Below are 23,404 nucleotides of genomic sequence, written 5' to 3' on the forward strand. Positions count from 1 at the left end.
TATTACTTGGCAATCAAAAAAAATGAAATCTTGTCATCTGCAACAACATGGATTGAAGTAGAGTGTATTATGCTAAGCAAAATTAGTCAGAGAAAGACAAATATCCTATGACTTCACTCATATGTGGAATTTAAGATACAAAACAGATGAACATAAGGGAAGGGAAGCAAAAATAATATAAAAACATGGACGGGGACAAAACATAAGAGACTCTTAAATATAGAGAACAAACAGGAACGCTGGAGGGATTGTGGGTGGGGATGGGCTAAATGGGTAAGAGGCATTAAGGAGGACACTTATTGGGAATAGCACTGGGTGTTACATGAAGGGGATGAATCACTGGATTCTACTCCTGAAATCATTATTGTACCATATGCTAAGTAACTTGGATGTAAATTTTTAAAAAAACTGAAAAAAATTTTAAAAATCATTAGATAATAATCTTAGGAAAATGATTAAGCTTTTTTAGTTACTCAAGTTTCTTTGTGAACCCCACCTTCATTTCCCTTCGTGAGTCATTTCACTCTTCCGAAACCACTGCCCCCTTGCTATCCTAGTGCCACCTACCTTTAGGTTACTCCTTGATGTCCAGTCCCCTCCTGAAGCACGTGTATCCACAGCAATTCTCCATACTCTAAATCTACCCTTCCCTCTCTGAATTAAAACTTTCATTATTAGCTTCAGATTATCAGTGCTTAGTTTGTATAAAACTAATTCAACCTAGGAAATCAGTTCTTTTAACATAATGTAATATAGAGCCAATTTTGTGGTTATAGCTTAATATTTCAAGAAGAAGTTTTGAAAGTTTAAAAAAGTACTATAGACAAAGTATAAGGGGGATCTTTATGATTGGGCTTCTTAGTAGCAGATTTTATTTTAAACTAAATATGCTATAAATTGACAAAATCCAGCAAGATAACCAACCTTTAGAGATTGAACAGTCGCAAGAGCACTAAGTTCTACTTTTCCCATCCATAAATATCTTTTGTGTTTAGTTTTACCTGATCAAGAGAAGATCTGTTAAAACTTATTTTTTTAATGTACTTCCATGATTTCTTTATTATTTCATGGATACTTTCTTTCCTTTAATAGGTACCCAATCTGATTTTAGTGCATGTTTAAATTTTATTTAAACACCGTGGCACAAACTATTTAAGGTGCAAACATTTGAACAAAAATTTTCCATTACAACGTAAAGAAGTTCTCAGAAAAGAGCCAGTTAAATGAACATACCATATTTGGAGGCACAATAGCCTACATAAATGGCTAATTTTAGTTTTCACCAGTTCTTTCTACTCTCATCATAGATGCAGAAATTGAATTATGGTTATCACTGTCATGCAGATAAAGTGTATATTTATTTTTCACTCTTCAGTGATATGTGAGATAAATCATTGGAACTGCAGAAATATCTGTTAGATATTAAATCACTGATGTCAGCTGCCAAATCATCTCAGTTAACTCAGAAGGAGGAAACCTTGGCTCCTGACTCTGATTTTTGTTTTTTTAGCTAATGTCAACTGAATCTCAACTGCCTGGGTGTGCAAGATGATGGGTACTATTCCAAGGTTTGTATTCTTTTTTGTGAAACAATGAAATTTACTTCCTCATTATCACTCAGGCTATGAGTTATGGATGTGCATTTTTTTCTTTTGTGGGCTTAAAAAGTTAGATCCAGAAAGTCTCTTTCAAAGCACAAATTAATGTACTTTTTGTCTACTGTGTGAATAGGGTCTAATATATATGGTAATTTGGCTCAAACTAGTTGATAGAATTCATTTTAAGTGAAGATAATAAGCATGAATTTCACAATTAAATTTCCCTACTGTCCACTTGTTGGACAAATGCATTGATTCAAAATTACTCCCGTCACTTAGAGATACTTGATTCACAGACTAGCATAATTTATATAGCACACTTCCAGTATTCTTTGGTGTACTTTGACATCTAGAGAGAGGTTTTTTTTTTTTAAATTTTTTCTTCATAAGCAGCATATATACAGTCAACTGTCAAGATCCTTCTCTTTTTAGAACAATTTTTCATTTTTATTTTTTGTCAGATATTCTCTAGTTTTTAATCATTCTTGGAAATTTTCTCATCTTATTTTAGACAATACAGATTCCTGAATTCTTACTTTTTCTCCATAAATTTCAGATATTGCTCCTATTTATATTGTTTTTAACATGTTTTACACACTCACAGACCTATACACACTCATACATTTACTTTGCCCCCTTCTTTAGGTAAGTATATTAAAGTCTTCAATAAAACTGCATTTCCTTAATCATTTGTAAATTGTGCTACAGTTTTATATAGTTATATCAAAGCAAAAATTGCATCACACCAATTTCAACTGGTTAGGAAAACTTTACTAAGACTGTAGCAATATAAAAGAGAGAGCAGAACACTATCTAAACTCAACTCTGCTGAAACAAACAAACAAACAAACAAACAACAAAACAGGAAGGTTTTAAGTGCTGAGAGCTGTGGTAGAGTACTGGAGGATATTAGTGGGGAGGTTGGTCAGTGGGTATATGGAGCACATTGAGTTATTAATAAGTTTGCAAATATTTTCTCTGTGATGAGGCTATATGTGTTTGTTAATTGATACCCATCACAAATTAGGCTACTACCCTCCTATTCTGAATGGGAGATGGGGACTTAATCTTCCTTGATGATTACATTTCAAAGGAATGGTTCCTAGATCCGTGGCTCCTGGGTCAATAACTGGCAAAAGAATCTTATGAATATTTACATCTAAAACGGGCAGGTAAAGAATTTAAGACGGCAAGTTTTCTAAAGAAAATGTTGTAAGAAAAGAGAGGTCAGGGCCTAGAGTCAGGAAGAAGCCCATCTAAAGTTTAGTCAAGCCGAGGGAAATGTTAATACACTAAATAAAATATCTAATATTTAAAATATTTATTTTACATTTTGAGCAACTATCTCTCTGATATAGAATTTTCAACTGTGTCAGGTCACTATTTTTCCTTACCAAAAATAATGTAAATTTCATAAGGCAGACTTTTGTTCTATATTCTAAACATCTAGAAGAATGTCTGACATATAACTAGTGTTCAATAAATGTTGCTAAATAAATGAAATAATTAGGAACAATTTTATTCTCAATTTATCAGTTTAGTGACATAAATACTAGTCTTTACAGTTATTCTTCTAGAGATAAAGCTATTCAAAATACTTTTTGTGATTATATTATTACTATGACATACAACCTTCACACTAAATATTCAAGCAAGTTAAAAATATTCAAAGAGAGAAGACTAAGAGAAAAAGGGAGAGTACAAAGTAGAATATATTGCAGACTCAGTGAATAGTATCTAATGTCAAAACCTCTTATTGAGACCATACAATCACATTTTTTTTTATTGTCTCCATTTCAATTCTTCATTTTCTTACCTATCCTCCATGCAACAGGCAGGGTTATATCTTTTAAACACAATTCTGATTATACCACCCCTCTGATTAAAAGTCTCTTTCTCTTCTCTCTCTCTCTCTCTCTCTCTCTCTCTCTCATACTATACACACACACACACACACACACACACACACACACACACATGCACACACACAGCTAGACACTAGCTGTAGCACTTTGCATTTTTTAACTCTAATATTCCTCACAACAACTCTATGAAGTAGGTTCTATTACCATCCCCATATTTATAGGTAAAAAATCTGAAGTACAGAAAAGTAACTTCACCAAAGCCACACAGCTACTAACTGCTAAGAGCTAGATCCTATTCACAAATTCTGGTTTCAGTCTGTGCGCTTAACTACTACCCCAAGTGACTCTAACAACTTAATCTTGGCCTACAAGGCTCCACATGATCTAGACCCTGCCTACATTTCCCTCTTCAACTCTTTTGTCTCCCCTTTCTGTCTAGTATGCTTTAGTCCTACCAGAAGCCTTACTGTACTCAAATAAACTAAGTCCTTTCCTGCCTTAGGTCCTTTACTTAATCTAGTTCTTCTGCCTAGAAGCCCTGAAACCACCATTCTTCCCTTACATGGCTTGTGGGTCCTTCTCCTTCAGATCTTAGCCTAAATATCACTTCCCTACTTCTTTATTTTTATTTTTAAAATTTTTTTAACGTTTATTTATTTTTGAGACAGAGAGAGATGGAGCATGAACAGGGGAGGGGCAGAGAGAGAGGGAGACACAGAATCGGAAACGGCTCCAGGCTCTGAGCTGTCAGCACAGAGCCTGACGTGGGGCTCAAACTCCCGGACCATGAGATCATGACCTGAGCTGAAGTCGGCGGCTTAACCAACTGAGCCACCAGGCGCCCCTACCTACTTCTTATTCAAGTACCTCCTTACCTTCTTCCATCACCACTGCTCCCCCTTCTCGTATTTATTTCTTACATTCATCTTCTCACAATTTGTAATTCTACATTTGTTTGTTTGTTTATTTACTTTCTGATTCTTCTCTAGACTTTAAGCTCAATAAAGAAAGGGAACATAACACCAATATGTACCTGTTTCTTAGCATAGTAGGACTTGAGTAAATAAATGAAATACAGTTATTATTCCAACAAAATTTATGAAATATACATAACTTAATACAAAAATAAATTCAACATACATACAAATGTAATCAACAGCAGTAATAGGCTTTGTTCTTTTTTCTATCAGGTTACAATAGGCTGAAGGTAAAGTTAAGATAGCAGATGGCAACACTTTTCTACTCTACTATAGTATCAGCTAGACCTAGTCTAGTTCAAACTCTACTTCCAATAAAGGGGGTAAAGGAAGTAAATTCAGAATCCTTCACAGCCCCCTGGTCTCTTAGTTTCTAGGGAGTTTAAATGCAATGCAGCAGCTCCAAAGTAGCAGAAGGCTTCCTACCTCTGACATTGCCATTACCAAGGATGAATGCCACATTTCAGAGACACCACTGCTACCAAGCAAATGCTTCTCCAGGGCTGTTGTTTTCACTAGGACTACTGATTCACTATTGCTGTCTGCACTGTGCACCTGCACAGCTGTTCTGAAGGAGCACGACTTATATCCAATTTCTCTGCTGCCTTAACATTCCATTCCCTTCCCATCCTTTGACAGTTGAAAGAGCCACTGCTTTCATCCCTTTTGTACCCTTGACCTTACAGAAATCCTTTTTGACCAAAACCTTCCTGAAAATTAAGTAATTCAAGGCACATAGTTTCCTAATACAGCACAACAGCTGTTTGGTAGATTCTTCTGTTTTCCTTCTTCTTTTAGCCCTGAGAAATGGACAGAAAGCCAATATATTATCTTGCCTTTGTTTCCCAGTGATATAAAGCTTAGTGAGCTTTGAGAAGGGAGGATCCGGACAGGGTTAGTACACCCCCTGATAGAAGCCCATCTTCTTACCACTATCTCCTGATTGGCTCCTTAGCTCTGAGTTTGATTGGCAAATTTATAGGGTTTTCCCCCCTTTCTTTAACTCTCTTGCTATACAATCATAAGGTAAGTGTTTGGAAACTTGAGAATAATCAGAACTTGAAAAATTTAAAGCTTCTTGGAAGAGATAAGATTCAAGAGAGGGAAAAACAAAAAGAAGAAGGAAGTCAATGATTCTAAGCATAGATAGTGACAGAATTTGTAATTCAAAAAAGTGAGTGAATGTCACTAGCACAGGGGTGGGAGAAAAGTGAGATAAACATAATGGCATCAAGTGAAACAGATACATTTACAGGATATGTAAGGAGTTTGAATTTACAAAGGTGGTTTCACAGGAGTTAAAGGTTTAGCTTTGAAGTCAAAAAGCTTGAATTGGGATTTTAACTCTGTGGCTAATGAGCTTTATGACTTTGGCAGGATACTTAACCTCTGCAAGGCTCAGTGTGCTTGTATTAGTAATACTATTATATATAACTCCGATTGATAGAAGTACATACAATTACATGCCAAAGAACCTACTGTGTTATTTGGTGCTTCTGTATGCTCTTCACCATTGCTGTCATTATCAGTGTTGTCATTTGATCCAAAAGGTGCCTGGGAACAACTACATTTGGCTACATAGGAGGAGCACTCATGATAAAGCCCCCAGTATTACAATTTATGATATAGGTGATATTCAATAAGTATTTATTGAGTAAATAAATAAAAGTTGAAGCATATACACTATGTAGGGAAAGTTTTAAGAACACACCTGTCATGTGATATATAATATTAAAAAAAAATGGAAAGAATGTTGTGCTAAGCAACAAAACAGTGGAGTTAAACAGACATTCATAATTACTTTCTATCTTATCCCTTGCCATGGAGAAGTGAAGGACTAGGACTTGATATGGTGGAAGAGGGCCACTGCAGGCTTCTGCTACTGCAGGCTTCTACTGTTCCCACACTCACTAGTTAAAAAGTGTAAGGTATAAGCACTGCCTTAAGAAGCCAAATATCTCTCTCTCTCTCTCTCTCTCTCTCTCTCTCTCTCTCTCTCTCTCACACACACACACACACACACACACACACACACACACACACACAATTATCTCACTCTATCCAGTATTTTATTAAAGAAAACTTTGAATTAAGGAACAAATTGAGAATACACATTTTTACGTGAAAAAAAAATGAGTATTCAGACCTCATGGGCTTCATATTTCCCTGAGTCAGCCTGAATGAACTAAAGGAGACTTCCCTCAAACTCCAAGTTCCAAAAATCTCTGGGAAGGATTTCTCTGCTTCTTTGATCTTCATTATACTATGTAGGGTAGATGAAAGAAACAGCCTCAGAAGTTGAATGGAATGGGCTGTGACACTTCATGTTATGATGCCAATATCACTTCCCCAAGTCTACTACTTTGGGGATTTTTAGCTTGAAAGCTGACACATGAAGTGATAATGGCTTTTCAACTCTCTCCAAAGCATGCTTAGTATCCCTGATTTTAGAGCTCTATGGCTCTATCAGCAGGTAATTTTGCAGGCTTATGCTTAGGGACAGGACTCATGGACAGTATTAGATTCTGTAACTACAATAAAATGCTCTTTGAATGAACATAAGGTTTCCTTGACACATATTAGAGTCTGACCTTTTAAAAAAATTTTTAAACTCTAAACTGAATACGAATTATTTGACCTCTATATCTTGCTTTTGGCCCCCAGGAATCTGAAGTATGTATATCAGGTAGTAGGAGATGTCTGTTCAAAGAAGGGAAAGTCATTTTTTTTTCCCTTAAAGGAAATTGAGTTCGAATGGGCCAATTTTCCTGGAACCTCACAAGGAATCCCCATATAAAATTGATTTAAAACCATAATAACTTTCATAATGAAAAGATTATACTGGATTTGGGGGTATTGCAATGAGCATTCCCACATGTGCCAATGTATAATGTAGGCCTGGCCTTCTATGGAAGGGTCTTTTCAGATCCCCTTTTAAATTCCCCTGGACCAGCTAATCCTTCCTCTTTTTTTGTCACTGACCCTTTCACTCTCAGATTCTATTGTACTGATTTCTCCTCATGCAGATCTTAAAACAGCTTATGCGAGATAACACATTGCATTTAATAATAAAATGTAAGAACATTATTGGATTGCTGACTCTGCTGGCATATGGCCCCTGAATAACCATTTGCAGCCACAGTGCTCCTTCCTGGACACTCGTTATTTGGTATGACATATTTCAAATTCAGATGGTTAAGATTACTATTCTTCTATCTGTGTGTGGAGCTAGAGGTCTATTTTTTTTCAATATCATTATAGGCATATATATATATATATATATATATATATATATATATGTGTGTGTGTGTATATATATATATATATATATAGTTATATCTAGATCTATCACTCACCAGACTTTGACCTCTGAGTAAGTAAGTAAAAATAATATATATTCTTTTAATCTCTTTCCAAAAAATTGAAGGTGAAAATCTGACATATGAGAATAGGATACAAATTCAAAACACCTATTATATTGTGATTCTTAGGTTATAAAATCAATCTCTGTGAATAAGTAACTTTGTGATCATAATTAAGTATTTTAACTTCTCTGTGCCCTAATTCTTTCAGCTGAGAGAATAGGGATAATAAGGATAATAATAATAATAATAATAATAAACACTTTTAAAGGATGACTCAAGTGAAAAACTTAGAACTAAGCGTCTGGCATATAATAGATATTCAGGAAATATTAACTATTACCACAACCAGAAATAACATAATTGCTCACTGATAGTGTACAGGTCTATTTATAGAAATATTCGAGAAGAATAGTCATAGCTGACAGCGTGATTTTTAGTTCATACATACCAGGTTCTATGCTATCCACTGATAATGACAATAGAAATGACAGTTTTGCTAGAAAGGTATGATTACTACTAGAAGGGGTGGGATTACATAAACAGAAATTTCTACGTGAGGTAGAGTCTTTATCATTATCTGGGCATTCAGGAAAGGCTTTCTAAGGGAGTGTTACTTGAGTTGAGTAATGAAGAATGAAAGTTAGTCAAGTAAAAGAATTTTGGGTGACCCTTCTAAAGGGAACTAGGAGACACGACTAAAGATATGCAGTGATGAAAAATGGTGTGTGAATGAACTGCATATAGTTCAGTATCATTGGAGCAGAAATTGTAAGAAATGTGCAGTGAGAGAGAAATAGGGGCCAGGTTATAGAAGCACTGACTTCCCTGTTAAAGAACTTAGCTTTACTGTCTTTATGGCAACTTTGTTGAACTTTTTATAGTGTAGTAAAATAGTAATTTAAATGTTCTGGAAGGGATTTTATAAGATATGAACAAGAACTGTGAAAATAGGAATAGAGTGAAAAAATTAAACATTAAAATAAATATTCAGAAAACACTTCTGCCAGAATATATTAGGCATTAGATACTTGGAAAAAGGATACAAAATCTCATGGGTATCCTTAACATTTCTGGTTTATGTTACTATATAGCTATACTACCAACAGAGTTACATAATATATAATAACAAGTTAAGAAAATTATGGATTCTGGGCTTTTTTTTATGTTTATTTATTTTTTGAGAGAGAGAGAGAGAGTGAGGGAGGGGCAGAGAGAGAGAGGGAGACACAGAATCCAAAGCAGGCTCCAGCCTCCAAGCTGCCAGCACTGAGCCCGATGCGGGGCTCAAACTCACAAGCTATGAGATCATGACCTGAGCCGAAGTCAGATGCCCAACCGATTGAGCCACCCAGGCACCCCGGATTCTGGGCTTTTCAAACTGGTCTGTGCAGAAACATTTGTGTATATATGTCTCACTATCAAGGAGGAACACTGGAGATATATCTTTGGGAGTTAAAATAAGTTCAGTGCAAAGGACTACCAAGATGAGTTTGAAGAGAAAGAAGCAGTGGATAAGGATCAAACATGGAGGATTATAAAGCTAAAAAAAAAAAAAAAACTTGATATCCAGAAAGGATGATGATAATGGATGACCAGAAAGGTCAAAGAAGAACTTTTAAACCCTTGACCTTACCACTTTTTTTTTTTACCACCCACTGTTCATCTTGTATCATTTCCCTCTGTACTCATCTTACAGTCTAATGCACATCATTATAATTGTTCTCTTGCACTCTTGCAGCCATTTTTAATCCCTTTGTCTTCTCTTTCCATATTTATTACATTAAATATACCAACCATGGCAAACCTCCATTTTCTGCCCACTCTATACCTGAACTCTGAATCTGAATTTGTCTAACAAAAAGTCAACATTGCAAAATAGCTTAATTACATTTATGATGATAAAGTACTTCAAGTGAGTTTTCAGCTATGCTTCATTATTGGACTATATATCCACAGACATACTTTTCACTCTCTTCTTGTATAATTTTGGAATGAAACTATAAAACAAGATCTTCTACATACCCCCACTATTGTTTCTACCAAACCACATGAATCGAGATATCTATACTTTGTCTTCCCTCCAGTGACAATGAAAACCATATATATGTGTTCCTATGGCCAGTGCTTCCATTTGGTCACAGAACTCACTTGCCTCCTCATAGACTTTGCCTTTGAGTCATCCACTTTCCTTCCTGCATCATCAATTATCTTTACTAGACTATTCCAAGCAGCATACATACGTTTTCTAATGTATCCCATATTAAAAAAGCAAACAGGGGCGCCTGGGTGGCGCAGTCGGATAAGCGTCCGACTTCAGCCAGGTCACGATCTCGCGGTCCGTGAGTTCGAGCCCCGCGTCAGGCTCTGGGCTGATGGCTCGGAGCCTGGAGCCTGTTTCCGATTCTGTGTCTCCCTCTCTCTCTGCCCCTCCCCCGTTCATGCTCTGTCTTTCTCTGTCCCAAAAATAAATAAAAGTTGAAAAAAAAATTAAAAAAGCAAACAAACTTAATCTATTTAAGAGTTAGAAATCTCTGGTACCTACTTCTCCATTTCTTTGCTCTGACTAAAGAAAAACTCTTCATGAAAGTGTTCTATATTCTCCTCCAATTCTTTTCCTCCTATTTTCCCTATAGCCCATTTCAATCATTTTTTGCTTCCAACTTGATACTGAAACCTGTCCTAAAAGGGATCTCCATGTAACAAAGTAAGATGAACTCTCAAAGCAACATTTGACACCAGTTTTCCATCTTTCCGTATTGAAACATTTTCTGGTCTACTGTGCCAGGACACTACTCTTCTACTTTTCCTCTAATTTCATTCTTTGCTGTTTCTACATGTTCTTACCCTCTCTGATTAAATTTTAGAAATCCCAAATTTAGCTACAATTTCTTCTTGTAATAAAATCTCTTACTTAGCACTTGTATTTTGTTTTAATTCAAATCAGAACACTGTAAGATGGGTGATATTCATTTACTTTTATAGATACAGAAAATGAATCATAAGAAAATTATACAGGTAATAAGTGCCCACACTGGGATTTGAACCTCAGGACCATCGGATTAAGTAAAGATACTCTTAGCCAGTTTGCTATCCAGCATTTATCAGGTAATCATGTCTCAACACTGCAACTGTAAATATCACCTATGTACTTACACTTTCCACATTAATAACTCCAATCTTTATCTCACTAATAAACTCCAGCTTCTTGTTTATTTTTACCAACTACCTTTCAACATGTCTACCCTGACAACTAATAGTACAAAATCAGTGTTTCCAAGTGTTGTAGACAGAATAATGGTCTCATTCTCTGTCCATTCAGGCTGTTATAAGAAAATACCACAGACGAGGTACCTATAAACAACAAAAATTTATTTCTCACAGTTCTGGAAGCTGAAAATCCAAGATCAATGTGCCAACATGGTTGGGTTTTCTTCCAGGCTGCAGACTGCCTACTTCCCTCACTGTAGCTTGATATGGTAGAAAGGCAAATAAGCTCTCTAGGGCCTCTTTCATAAAGATGTCCCATTCATGAGGGTCCCATCCTAGTGACCTAAGCACCTATCCAAGGCAACCTCCTAATACCATCATCATGGACATTAGGATTTCAGCATATAGGTTTTGGAGAGATACATACATCCAGACTATAGCAGCTTCCAAAGATATCTACATTATAACCCACAGAACCTAAAAATACCAACTTATGTGGCAAAAGGGAGTCTGCAGATGTGGTTAAGATAAGGATCTTGATAGGGAGAGATTATCCTGGGTTATCCAGGTGGACCCAATGTAATCACAAGGCTCTTTATAATAGGGAACCAGATGGATCAGTCAGAAATGGAGACACGATGAAGCAGAGGTCAAAGCGAAAGGGTACCACTGAAATACAGAAGACACGTGACCTCTAAACGTTAGAAAAAGGAAAGAACAGATTCTCCTCTAAACTGCAGAAGGAATTCAGCCCTTCTGAAACATTCGTCTCAGAACTTATGGCCTCCAGAACTGCAATATAACACATTTTCATTGTTTTAAGCCACTAAATTTGTAATTTGTTATAGCAGCAATGAGAAACTCATGAATCCAGAAAAGACTCAAAATAATCCAACTTTTCCTTCTATATTTTTTTTACCATTTTAATAAATTAAACTACACATAATAGAATTGTAGTTGGGGAGTTATAATTTGGTAAGGAGTAACCCTGAGAAGGAGAACTAGAGAATCCTATTCCTAAGGGCTTATTCTCCCTGCGAGTTTAATGCTATAATAATCCACTGAAAAGCATAAAGTTTGTTCCAAAGAGCCAAAAGAGCAGGTCTTCGAAGAAAAAATAATTATACTGAACACATACACATGGGAAATGTAGTTGTATAGACTTGGCTTTATGAATATACTCCAATAAAAGCTCTGTTCTGTAGAGGCAAATAAGATGAAGAAAAGCAAATAGGCTTTGTGAAAGGGGAATAGTATGAGAGCAAAGCAGTGCCTCAGTTTGGAAATACCTATTAAATATGATCTAAATACCTATAAAATACCTATAAAATTTGATCTAAAATAACTTGAGGATAAGTTCTTGAAGAGTGAGAGAAGTACCTGAAACCCAAAAGCAGATAAATATCTGTTCACAATGGGCTAGGCCCAAGTTTCAAACAGGTATCCACTGTCTTAGCCTGTTTAGGCTGCTATAACAAAGTATCGTAGACTGGGTGGCTTATAAACAACAGAAATGTATTTCTCACAGTTCTGGATGATGGAAATCTAAGAATAGGGTGACAGCATGGTTGAGTTCTGTTAAGAGTCTTCTTCCAAGCTGCAGAGTTCCAATTGTATCCTCACATGGTAGACAATAGATTGAGGAAGCAATCTCTCATGTCTTTTATAAGAGTACTAATCCCATTCATAAGGATTCCATCCTTATGACCTGATCTAATGATAATCACCTCCTAAGATCCCCAACTCCTAATAGTATCACATCAAAGGATAAGATTGCAACATATGAATTCTGGGGGAACACAAATATTCAGTCTATAACATACATCCGAATGAAATAAGAAAAGGTTAGGTTATTTCTTAATTTTTTTGCAATGTTTATTTTTGAGAGAGAGAGAGAGAGAGAGAGAGAGAGAGAGAGAGAGAGAGAGACACAGAGTATGAGTGGGGGAGGGGCAGAGAAAGAGGGGGACACAGAACCTGAAGCAGGCTCCAGGCTCTGAACTGCCAGCATGGAGCCCAACGTGAGGCTTGGATTCAACAACCACGAGATCATGACCTGAGCCGAAGTTGGACGCTTAACTAACTGAGCCACCTGGGCTCCCCTAGGTTATTTCTAACATTATATAAAAGAGGAAAATGAAGGATAAATGACGTCGCTTCAAACCTTCATGGATAAAGACTCCCTCAAAAGTTTCTGGGCTTTAATACAGGAGATGACTAAATATGATAGAAATTGTTCAGAGAAAGATTATGTATTATAGTGAGTTTGATTTCACAGAAATATAAACCCCTACCCCAAAGCAAGTATGTATAGAAATTCTGAAGCCTTCATGGGAATGGTAAAATCGAAACAACCTTTGGTTCTTATTTGGTTATCGGTATGGCTAGCATGTTTTCTGATATATAAAATATGTTTGAATGTTTTATTTATAAACAAAACAAAACAAAAAAGAGAAACACACAGACAAACTTTCCTGGATGCCTGGGTGGCTCAGTTGGTTGAGTGTCTGACTCTTGATTTCAGCTCAGGTCATGATCCCAGGGTCATGGGATCCAGTCCCTCATCTGGCTCCACACAGAGCACGGAGCCTACTTAAGATTCTCTCTTTCTCTCCTTCTGCCCCTCTCCTTACCCCCCCCCCCAAACAAAACAAAGCAAAACAAAACAAGACAAACAAAACAAAACAAAACAAAACAAAACAAAGAAACCTTCCTTATTTGGCAAAAAACACTTGCATGTATCAGTTAGTAGCATACATATAAACTGAAGACTGGAAGTATCACTTGCTTCACTTGTTTTTATGTTTGTTTGTGTTTTTTGGGGGGGACTGTTATTTAGTGTCAAAGAAGTTAAGCAGTATTTTTTGTTGTTGTTGTCTGGTACCATTTTAAAAATTATATTTAGAGACAACATTTTCTCGAAGAAACCTTGTGTATGTATGTGTGTGTAGGGGTACCATATTTATTTCATTGGTAATACTGCTGTTCTTTATTGTTCAGGGGGGTTTTGTTTGAGTTTTATCCTAGGGATTATAGTGATATTATTAACTGCTAATGAAATAGAAATAAAATAGAGCTGAAGAAAATGGATACTGCAAATGTAATCCATTATAGTTCACTTTGTCCTAATAATTGAGAATATCTGGCTTTCTTGGAAAAGTGAAATTTCTATTGATATTGACAAGTAAATTAGAATGGAAATGTCTGTCCTTAAGAACAGGGAAGTGAATATTTTCCAGGCAAGTTACAAATGTTATCACCTTAAGGGGAAGAGTCTCAGTGCACCACAAACAGTACTTAACCAACTACATGGCTCAGGGTCAGCAAGAAAGATATGACCCACACAGGCACTAGATGAAATTCTTTACTCATGTAGAAAAGAGGCAGAGCAAGATCAGCTTCAATAGTGGGCACTGGTCCCCCATGACCGGCAGGTTCCCTCTAGCCCATGCAACGTGATGCTCTGCACAAACGCCTCTTGTGCGATAGGTAACAAGCCCCATTTTCTCCCCTGTGAGGATTGGTCAGGTGTCATATTATGCACATGCATAAGCAGGATAAAGAGAGCATATTGACTAGGAAAAGGTAAAAACATTGCCACACAAAACGATAAGCCCAGTATAGGTTGTGTGGGTTTCCTACCTCTTGGTAAGCAAGTGCTCCAAGCCCAAGGACCATTCCTATATGGCCGAGAGGGTATTTAAAGACCACATGCACATGACCACCTTTCCCAACAGTCCTCAAGTAAATAGTCCCATTTGACACGGTCAGTGTTGGTGTCTATATGTATACACGTGTATGTGTGTATACATATTCATATATACATATATATGTATGTATATATGCCAGACACTGGCAAAACTGCCTGTTCATATGTATGTACACACACAGACACACACATATACATACCCAGAGTCACAAGTACAAGGGCATTAAAAAAGATGTTTTAACTAATTATATCTCTGTATTAAAAAGGTAAGTAATGATTTGGTCCTTAGTATATAGTTTTTATCACAGAAACTTGATAATGTTTGTATACCCTTGTTTTTATGTTGATTTGTCAAGAGGGACTGAATAAGATCTAAGTAAATTAAATGAGGACACCAAAACTCTCACAGTATTATAATGACTTGATCACACAAGGCAATATCGGCTATGTAAGGCAGGGCATTCAAGTGGTGTTGGGTCTAACTAGAAAAGAAGAGTGGGTGGACTGAGGGAGGTATTGGATGGGGGACAACAGAAGGTAGATTGAGAGATGTCTAAGAGTCTAAGACTAGAAGTGGTACATATATTTTTTTCTCAGTCATTTTTGGCCAAACCTTAGTCAAATGGTCCCATCTACATGCAAAATTTGGAAATGTAGTCCTTATTTGGCAAACTTACCAGTACAACTCTAGATCATGGAAAAGGCTACTCTTTCTTACAACAATTCATATATATCCTGGGGTCTCACAGGATAAAAAGGAACTTCTGAGATGTAAATATTTAATTAGTTGCTAACTCTTTCAGATTGATCTCAAACACATTTTGGGATATTGATGGATATACCACTTAGGGAAAAATGTTACAGTGGGAGAAGAACACCCTTACCTAACCAGGAGTGCATTGTGAACATTCAAATGCAGGACTATTTTGGTATATGATATCCCCTGCTCGAGTTCCCTCTTCCTATACTGACATCATTTTTCTAAAACTTATGTTAGGTTATGTGATATTTGAAAACACTTAACAGAAAATTGCTAAATTTTTTTCACATCATTATTTTGTTGACTAAATTTGTGGAAAAAAATACAAGGAATATTTGAAATATAAAACACAAATCATGATCCTTGTCCTGAGCCTGGTATTACATATATTATTATTATTATTATTATTATTATTAGGATCTTAATATTAATAATAAGCAGGTATTCTATATTGACTCCAATAGTCAGGAAAGTAGAATGATATGTAAACAGATAAATAATTACCTACTTGAAGGTCATAGCACAATTATCTTCATGATTTTCTCTTCATTTTTAACCTGTGATGCAAAAATTATTGATCATATTAAGGATGTATCTGGATTTTCACTTTCAATTAAAGCTAATAGGTTTGCATTTTCTGTTACACAGAGCAATGAAAAGGTCATATTCCAACTTCAAATAAAAAAAAAGTGCAGAAGCAGCAATTTTTCAATAGAATAAACTATTATTAAAAGCAGATTAAAGAACATCCATTTCTAACTCTGCATTTTAAAAGTATTATGGGAATAGCAGAAATATCCTGCAACGTTACTTCTTATAGTAAAACAGTGTTGCATGGCATGGAACATAGTGGAGACGTGGTTACTTCCATAAATTATAAATCAGTCAGCAGAACATGTACAGAAAATATATGAAACAGAAAATGATACAATTCATAGAGGAGAGAAAGCACAAATAACACAATACAAGTTTGGCTTCGAAAATCTGTCAGCTATTTCCTCATAGTGTGTTAAGTGAAGGAGAAAAATAGAGCTTCAGGATATGTGACCATGTAGCATTTCAACTGGAGTCTCCTAATTGCAAAACTTGAAAAGCTGTTCTTTCTTTTCAGCTCAAAAAAGTGAAGCTTTGTGTCTAGAGGGCAACTTGTTCAGATTTCAGATTGCAGTCTTCTTTACCTTGTATGATTATATTACTTTGGTTTGTAGTTGCCTATAACTTTTATTTACCCAGAAGAATCAAATGCCACTTTTTCTCAACACCAAATGTTTCAAAATTTGAACTTTTGTACCAACATTTTTCTGATGGTTTTTATTTTGTCTAACTTGTTTTAGATTATGTACAATATATATATATATACTTGAAAATTTTATATACGTATATTTATGTGTATATATACACACATAAATATACATATATATGTATGTGTATGTATATATACACACATATGTGTACATATGTGTGTATATATATACACACATAAATATACATATATATATACATATATATATACACATACGCACAAACTCTACTGGAGATATGATATGTACGGTATTTATATGAATTAGGTAAATTAAGATTATAAAATAAATTTTACCTTTTTATTGGATTAAACTAATTAAAGGAAGGTCTAGGGAAAATAATTTACTGTTTCAAAATGATTTGTGTATAATTGCCATAATACATGGATTTGAGTATTTTAAAATTCAAATAGGACATGCATGTTGTAAGAATCCCTTCCTAAAAGACTGAAGTATACTTGATATTGCCAATAAATGAGAAAAACTAACTAAGTAAACATTTCCAAAAGAAAAATTTGTCCTAAATTTTTTGAACATTTCAGCACATATACCTTTGAGTTTTTGTAGTTTGACTTTTTTAAAGTTTATTTATTGAGAAAGAGACAGTGAGCAAAAGAGAGAGAGAGAGAGCGCGCACCCATGTGTGCGTACAAGTAGGTGAGGGGCGGAGAGAAGGAGAGACAGAATCTTGTGCCGACTCTGTGCCATTAGCAGAGAGCCTGGTGATGGGCTCAAACTCACTCTGTGAGATCGTGACCTGAGACAAGATCAAGAGTGGATGCTTAACCAACTGAGCCACCCAGGCACCCCTGTAGTTTGACATTTTGGACCACAGATTGCATTCATGTCTTCCAGAAACAAGTGTAAGTTTCTACAAATTTTACCCATACTTTCAATTTCAAAAGTGGATAGCATATAATTTAAATCACAGAAAATACTTTGGGTGACTTTGCTCTAGAGATGTTTTAGAACATTATCCAATTCCTTTTCTACAGAACCCAAGAAGGTGTGTATGCTCACGCTCTGAGTCAGTTGCAGTTCTAGATCTGAATTTGGTTAATGCAATGCAAAATATTTTGGAAGTCCATTGCTTCTATAAATGTAAGAATATACTGTTTTAAGTCTTGCTACAGGTTTATTAATATTTTCAATTTCTAAAGAACCAGTTTGTTTTACTCACTTCCCCTGATGTTTTCCTATTTTCAATTTCAATGATTTCTGCTCTTTTATTCTCTTCCTTCTTGCTTTGGGTTTATTTTGCTTTCCTTTTTTTTCTTTAGTTTTCTGGGCAAACTTTATTTGAAACCTTTCCTCATCTCTCATGTAAGCATTTAGTATTATACATTTCCCTCTCAGCAATAATTTTGTTATATCCCATATATTTTAAATACGTTAAATTTTCATTTTCATTGTAGTTTATATGATTAAAAAAACTTTGAAACTTACTCTTTGAAACGTGAATTATCTAAATGTTTATAATTTGATTTCCACATATTTGGAAAATGCCTATTGTCTTTCTGCTATTGAGTGTACGTGTAGAGAACATACTCTGTGTAACTTAAATGATTTTAATTTATTGAGGTTTGTTTTATGGTTCCAGATTTGGTTTACTTTGGTGACTATTTCATGGGTTCTTGGGGAAAAAATGTCTATCCTACTTTTGTTAGGAAGAACGTTCAATGTATGTCAATTAGACCTTGTTAGTTGGAAATTTTGTCTCTGTTGTGTGTGAGATCTCTTTGTCTATCTCTGTCTCTCTCTGTATCCTATTGGATCTATTTCTTTAGGGAACCCTGAATAACACTTAGACTTCCAGAGTTCTCTTGTGCTTGTCTCTTTTGATATTTCCAGAGTTTATTGATGTACTTGATGGGAAGAAAACCAGAGAAACAGGTTTACAATATCCTGTCTAGACCAGAAGTCCTAAAAGTATATTGTGGTAAAACTCGTGATCATAAGAAAAAATATTTTATGCAATTCCTGTAAAACTATATACTATCTCTAGGACATCTATATTTCTTCCTTTTTCTTCTTAGGAAATTGTAATTTGCTGGAGGTAACTTGTCACAGTACCAACATGTCCAATATAAATTTATCCTCTCTTAGGTCCCACTGCTGTTTGACAGTCATTTTTAGTCATCTGATATAGACTCTGTTGCATTTACCATAGCTGTTATCTAAGAATTACTTTTTTCTCTCAAACATCTAAGTATGCTACTTCAGTTGTCATCCTTATCTGTAGAATGCATCTCCTACTTTATTTGTAAAAATTCAAGTCATCTGGGACACCTGGGTTGCACAGGTCATGATGTCACAGTTTGTGAGTTTGGACCCTGTGTCAGACTCCACACTGACAATGCAGAGTCTGCTTGGGATTCTCTCTCTCTCCCTCTCTCTCTGCCTCTCCCCCACTCACATGCTCTCTCTTTCTTTCAAAATAAATAAATAAACACTAAGAAAAACCCCAAGTCATTTGACCCAAAATTCCTGCATAGTCTTGCTCTTTACTCAAACATCCATTTCTCCTTTCTGTTCCATTTCAGAAAAAAGTATGTCCCTCTTTTTGTGTCACTATTCATTCTATCTTTAGGCCTCAATCTATGCCTTATTTATTCTATAATTTGAATTTTCTCTTAAAATGTTTATTTTTATTTATTTTGAGAGAGAGAAAGTGGGGGAGGGGCAGAGAGAAAATCCCAAGTACGCTCTGTGCTCTCATCTCAGAGTGTGACATGGGGCTCAACCCCATAAATTTGAGCCCCACAAACAGTGAGATCATGACCTGAGCCGAAATCAAGAGTCAGACACTTAACCAACTGAGCTACCCAGATGGCCCTATCATTTGAATTTTTAATCTCTCACTCACTCTTGTCCCTTAATTCAATGAAATTAGTGTTCCCTAGAGTTCTGCAATGTGGTGGCCCTGCAAAATAGAACCAGAATCTATATAAGATCATTTTCACAGTTCAATGGTGAGTTTTCTAGAAATTTTTCTCTATTGAAATCCACTTCCAGTAATTGTAATATTTTAAAGGATGATTTACTAATTCACATTCACTGAAAGATGCTAACATTTTTTATAGCTGACTGTGTCTTAACAAGTGATGATGTTAAAATTAAAGAAATGGAATCTCAAGAAGGATATAGACAATTTGAAATTTATTACTCAGAGAACCTGGAACCATCTTATAAAATATTACAAAAACTAAAGGAAAATAGATTTAAAATGAGAAATTGGAGAGGAGAGGTAGACAATCATTTCTCTCTTCAAAAATCTTTAATTTCATTTCAAGAGGAAGAGAGATAAGGTGTTTTCTACATTTTCCAAAGAATAATGCCAAGATATAAGGGGGAGAAAAAACTGGAAGAGAAACAGATCTTGGCACAATATCAGTAAAAATTAATTAAGAAAATTAAATTTAGGAATGTTAAAGTAGTTTCCTTCAGTAAAATTTGAGTTACTCATAAATGGAATAACTCTTATGGTTGGAATACATAAGTAACTGGGCAATCTTTTTGCAAAAGTATTGAAAGAGGACTTAAACATCTAAAGGAACTTTAGATCAAATGTCCTCTAATGACCTTTCCAACCCTGAGATTATAAAACCTAAGCTTTGACATTTCTCCAAGAGAGAAAGTAGGGTTTATACATTGGGCTGAAGAGATCTTTCAAGTACTCATAAACAGCAACAGAAAGGGAGATATTTTAAAATCATTTACAGAACTATGGACACAGATAATAAATGTAAAAAAAAAAGTAAACAGTGGTTTATTCCAGGACCAGGATTACCAGTATAATGATGTCTTTGTTCTCCATGTAATTTTTTTAAGAGAGAGAGAAAGACAGAGCACACATTGAGGAGAGGGTCAGAGGGTATATAATGCAGGGCTTAATCCCATGACCCCAGGATCATGACCTGAACAAAAATGAAGAGTCAGATGCTCAACCAACTGAGCCAGCCAGGCACCCCTGTAATTTACCATTTTTATGTGAAGACTTAAACATTTTTAAAATAGATAGATCTAATTTAACCACATTGTATTTTCCAAACGAATAAGAATTAAATTTGAGATTTATTTCCACCTCTATAAGTCAAATACTCCCTTCACTAAAGTATGCTTATACTTAAAGTATGCTAAGTATGCCCTCCACTACTTAGAATCAATCATAGCATTTGCTTTAAATTTATTTAAATTTAAATTCAAATTAATTAAGAAGATGTAGATCCAGTTCTACTGAAATGTTTTCTGATTTCAAATTTTCATATGGGGAAAAACATTTATAGCTTTGCTAGCAAAATGAGTTCATTTTGTTACTCTTTTTTAGATACTGGCCCTAAAAAAATAAAAACATTGGAGATTTGTTTTTTTGTGATTTTTAATTTACAAACGTTTATAAGAAAATGTTGGCTTGGGTCACGTGGGTGGCTCAGTCAGTTAAGCATTCGACTTCTGCTCAGGTCATGATGTCACCTCTCCTGAGTTCAGGTCTTGGATAGGGCTCTGTGCTGATAGCTCAGAGCCTGGAGCCTGCTTCTGTTTCTGTCTCCTTCTCTCTCTGCCCCTCCCTCACTTGTCTTCTGTCTCTCTCTCTCTCAAACATAAAAATAAACATTAAAAAATTGAAAAAAAGGAAAATGTTCGCTTAATAATAGTCATTTTATAATGTCTGCAGAAAGATTATTAACTTCAATAGTTTGGGAACCTACTATTATATAGTTGGTCAAAAGTTCACTATGATATACTTATCACTATAAGTGAATCATTCTGATTTCTATATACTTTACTACCTATATCAGAATTGATGGTAGAACCGATCCTAGGCTTTCACAATCAGATTTCTGAGAATAGAGCCAGAGAATTTCCATGTAAAATAAAAACACATTCAAGTATCATAACAGGGATGATAAAAGTAAAATAAAATAGTAAAGTAAAAAAAATTAAACTCCTTATGAAGTCAGAAAACCATTTTAAATTGTTTTGAAGGTCTGTGAACTTGTTTATAAAACCAAAAACTTTTCCTTATTTCCAAAAAAGAAATATATATAAATTTATATATAAAAATATACAAATATAAAAATATACAAATATATATATATGTATAATATATACTTACTTTCAGATTCTCATCTGTACCATTTAGTACTAAATTCTCATCTGTACTATTTAGTCAACAGAAACTACTTTAAAAATTATATCATTTGTATAAAGAAAAGCAGTCTGGAACATATGAAAGACTTAATATTTGGGAATAAAATTTTCACAAATTGAAAAGTGGTAGAGATTTAGATAAAAAGTTCCTCAGTGTCTATTCCTAATGAGAGGAAAAAAATGCTTTATTCTTAATGTTAAAAAATATTTTTAATGTTTATTTATTTTTTAGAGAGAGGGAGAGAGAGAGTGTGTGTGAGCAGAAGAGGGTCAGAGAGAGTGGGAGCCACAGAATCTGAAGCAGGCTCCAGGCTCTGAGCTGTCAGCACAGAACCCAACGTGGGGCTCAAACTCATGAGCTGGGCTCGCCAGCCGTGAGATCATGACCTGAGCTGAATTCGGATGCTCAACCAACTGAGCCACCAGGTGCCCCTGTTCTTAATGTTTTAATCTGAGGAATTACTGAACAAAGAACATGGTGGGGTAGGGGCAAGAGGGCTTGGGGTAGGATGGCTGAAGGAGAGTTGACCTAATCTGGCCATTGGGTGATTATTGCGGAATCAGCACCACTCATCAGAAAGGCACTGTGCTTGGCACTGCTATGTGGGCAGATAGAGCTTTCCCCCTTCTTTTGTTGTGCTACCTTTTCATGTGTATTCCTGTGTCCTTAGGTTGTCTCAGAATCTGTATTTGTGTGTGTATTTTGTGTGTGTGTGTGTGTGTGTGTGTGTGTGTGTGTGTGAAAGAGAGAGAGAGAGAGAGAGAGAGAGAGAGAGAGAGAGAGAGAAAGAGAGAGAAACCCAGATCCAAAGCTTAGCCTTGTCATTGTTTTTCATGTCAGTGAGCCTTTACACATAGAAACATTTCATGAGTTTTGTACTTCATTAAATATTGAAGAGGTCTTAATAAGGATAACAAAATAGACAACTTTCAGGAAAATCTATCTTACTTTCCTTCATCTCCCTTCAATTCACAGTATTTGGATATATCTGTAATAGATCCTCTACTCTAAAAGAATTGTCAAGAAATTTATATTTCAAATGCAAATAATTGCATCTATGAAAAATCACCTAAAGATGCTTTTTTCCCCACATTAGAATGTAGGTTCCCATCAGGCATGGATTTTTGCTTGTTTGTTTTTGTTGCTCTTTGTCAAATCCTAAAGGCCTAGAAAAAAATTCCTGGATCACAGATACTCAACAATTAATTGCTGATTGAATGAAAAAGTGAGATATTTTGTCTACTGAGTTTTTTTTTCTTCTATGGGGTCAGAATCACATGTCTTACTAACCTTGCCTTAAATTTCCTCTGTAGGAGAGGGAAGAATTCACATTGGTATAGGCTACCTTGTGATAGTCATCTTTACTGTAACCAGATGAGCTAGGAGAGATTCCTGGTCTTCTCACCTGCCCAAATAATTATGAGTCCATATGTACTTACACATACAGAGTAGAGCTCTGGTATAAGTTTA

General features: G+C 35.4%; 1 protein-coding gene across 3 annotated transcripts in view; it reads right to left on the bottom strand.

The window, feature by feature from the left end:
* LOC101082908 (protein eyes shut homolog) overlaps nucleotides 1-23,404 on the bottom strand; it is a 906,892-nt gene that overhangs the window by 874,438 nt on the left and 9,050 nt on the right. For 2 of the 3 annotated variants that reach the window (XM_045057712.1, XM_045057714.1), the window contains exon 3: nucleotides 15,986-16,038. The gene's annotated coding sequence lies outside the window, so the exon portion shown is untranslated. The remainder of the gene's footprint in view (nucleotides 1-15,985; nucleotides 16,039-23,404) is intronic. The other variant, XM_045057713.1, reaches the window with a different exon arrangement.

This window comes from Felis catus, chromosome B2 (genome assembly GCF_018350175.1).
Source record: "Felis catus isolate Fca126 chromosome B2, F.catus_Fca126_mat1.0, whole genome shotgun sequence".
NCBI lineage: Eukaryota > Metazoa > Chordata > Mammalia > Carnivora > Felidae > Felis > Felis catus.